At 35.7% G+C, this 3121-nt stretch overlaps 1 non-coding gene across 1 annotated transcript; it reads left to right on the top strand.

The window, feature by feature from the left end:
- The first annotated feature begins 2265 nt into the window (after positions 1-2265).
- On the top strand, positions 2266-2372 carry LOC133813568 (small nucleolar RNA R71). Its single transcript, XR_009884578.1, has one exon. It is a non-coding gene; the product is annotated as a small nucleolar RNA R71 (small nucleolar RNA).
- The last annotated feature ends 749 nt before the right edge of the window (positions 2373-3121 follow it).

Consider the following 3121-nt stretch of genomic DNA (forward strand, 5'->3'; position numbering starts at 1 on the left):
AATCAATACAAATTCTCCACCTCGTCACTGTACGAGTTGGAATAAGTTCATTATTATTATTTTTAACTACCGTCATACCACCTTTCTTTGGAACCACCTGAACAGTACTAACCCAAGCACTGTCAGATATTGGGTAAATTACTCCAGCGTCTAACCATTTAAGAATTTCTTTCCTTACCACTTCTTTCATAGAAGGATTTAGCCTCCTTTAAGCATCAATACTAGGCTTACTATCCTCCTCCATTAATATACGATGCATTACTGTCAAAGGACTAATGCCTTTAATATCCGCTAAAGTCCGTCCAATTGCAAATTTGTGAGCCCTTAATAGCCTCAGAAGTTTCTCTTCTTCAATCTCAGATAAAGAAGATAAAATAATAACTGGGAGAGTATCATTCTCGCCTAAATAAGCATACTTAAGATGATCAGGTAAGGTTTTTAAATCAAGAACTGGTGGCTTCTCAATGGATGGAAGAGGTCTCTCAGGCACTTGACCTAATTCCTCATATATTTTTTTTATATATTTGCCCTAATGAATTCAACCACTTAACATACTCACCAGCTTCAGTACCAGCACACTTTTCAGGACTTTCTATCAGACTCAACTCCAGTGGATCTTTAATAGACTCAACCCCTTTAATTGGATCCTCCAATACATTAACACAAAAACAACTGTCACTAGCTGAAGGATATTTTAAAGCTTTAAAAACATTAAAAACGACTTCATCACCTTGTACTCTAAGCCTTAATTCTCCTTTCTAAACGTCTATTAATGCTTGTCCAGTGGCTAAAAATGGTCGCCCTAATATAATAGGCACATCCTGATCTTCCTCCATATCTAATATAATAAAGTTTGCAGGAAAAATGAACTTATCTACCTTTACTAGATCATCTTCTATAATACCTCTGGGATGAGTTAAAGAACGATCAGCTAGTTGAAGAGTAACAGTAGTCAGTCTAGCTTCTCCCAAACCAAGTCTTTTAAATACAGACAGTGGCATTAAATTTATGCTTGCACCTAAATTACATAAACCTCTTTCACAATGAAAGTTTCCAATGGTGCAAGGTATAGTAAAGCTGCCTGGATCTCTTAATTTTTTAGGAAGCTTCTTTTGAATAATTGCACTACACTCTTCAATTAATGCAACAGTTTCATAATCATCCATTTTTCTCTTATTAGTCAATATTTCCTTCATAAACTTCACATAACAAGGCATTTGTTCTGAAGCCCATGCAAAAGGGATGTTAATGTGAAGTTTCTTAAATACCTTAAGAAATTTGGAAAATTGTTTGTCAGAATAACCTTTCGAAACAGTTGAGGATATGGAATCTTTGGTGTGGGCTCATAATATTTTGGTTTTTCTGGTTTTGGAAGGTCTTCAGTAACCTCCTTTTGAATCGGACTAGTAACTTGTTGTTTTCTATATTCTTCCCTTTCTCTTCCACTGTAGGTCCTTCATACTTAGTCCCACTTCTCAAGGTAACCGCTTGACATTGCTCTTTCGAATTTACCTCTATAGAACTAGGCAAATTTCCTTGTTGTCTACTAGAAAAAAATTGAGCCAATTGACCTATTTGTGGCTCCAAAATTCGGATGGAAGACCTTGTCTCTGTCATGAATTGATTTAATTGGTCTGGCTAAATTGTTGGTGGGTGCATTTAAGGAGGTGGTGGATGAGATGGGCGTGGGTTTGGATCATAATAGGTCTAGCATGTAATCCATAAGTTGGTTGATGAGGTGGGTACTGTGGATATTGTGGTTGTAACCCTTGATTATTTTTCCAAGACAGATTAGGATGATTTTACCAGACAGGTGTATAGGAATTTGAGTAAGTGTTGGGTGCAAGTCTTGAAAAACTACCTATAACATGTGCTTGTTCCAAGGGCATGTTGTTCACATCAGTTGAGTAGCTAGCTGTGTTCAAGCATTGTTCATAAGAATGAGGTACTCCACAAATCTCACAAATCATGACATTCTGTACTTGCATTGCTTGTGCGGCGACATTAGTTTGTTGTAGTTGTTAGGTTAGAGATGCTACTTGAGTTGTTAAGAGCGCAATTGGATCAACTTATAAGACTCCCGCTACTTTCTTATTTTCTCGCTCAGTAGGACAATTATAATTATTCATAGCCATTTCTTCCAACAACTCATATGCCTCATTGGCTCTTTTTCTCATAAACGCTCCTCTAGATGCTACATCTATAACTGTCTTGTATTTCCCCCCAAACCATTATAAAAAAGTATGTACTAACAACCACTTCTCTATTCCATGATGTGGGCATTTTCTTTGTAATTCCTTAAATCATTCCCATCCATCATACAAAAACTCCCCATCTAGTTGATGGAAATTGTTAATCTCTCCTCTTATTCTGGCTGACTTACCAGGAGGAAAATATCTGCCAAGAAACTTCTTAGCCAAATCTTCTCAAGTAAGTATAGAGTTAGCTTTTAATAATTTCAACCAACTCTTAGCTCTATCCCTTAGTGAAAATGGAAAGAGTCTCAATCTTACAGCATCATTACTAACCCCATTCATTTTAAATGTAGCACATAACTCCAAAAAGTTTGTGATATGTAGATTTGGATTCTCATTTGGTAGCCCTCCAAATTGAACACAGTTTTGTACCATCTGAATAATTGAGGGCTTTATTTCAAAATTATTCGCCTCTATAGTAGGAGGTTGAATACTTGAATGTATCCCTGTAACAGTAGGGAGTACATAATTCCTTAATGGTGGATCAGTTTCAACTGCATTACCCATATTTGCATTATTGTTGACAACATTATTTGCGTTCTAAGCCATGGTAAAGTCTAGCATTTTCTTTATCTTGGGATTCTTTCTACATGTTTTCTCTATTTCAAGATCTATTAGTATGATTTCATTTTGTCTACTTCCTCGCATATACCAACAATTCCTGAAACACAATATGGCCTTGATCCAAATAAATATTAAATAATAAAAATTAAAAATACCAAATTAGAACAAATAACAATCACTATGATATTAGAAATTAAGTCCCCGGCAACGGCACAAAAAACTTGATCGTGAAAATATGATACACAAGTGCACGTAATTGATTCATGTAATATATGATAAGAAAAGTATCGTTTCCTCGAAGA

The sequence above is a fragment of the Humulus lupulus genome, chromosome 1, assembly GCF_963169125.1.
Source record: "Humulus lupulus chromosome 1, drHumLupu1.1, whole genome shotgun sequence".
Lineage (NCBI taxonomy): Eukaryota > Viridiplantae > Streptophyta > Magnoliopsida > Rosales > Cannabaceae > Humulus > Humulus lupulus.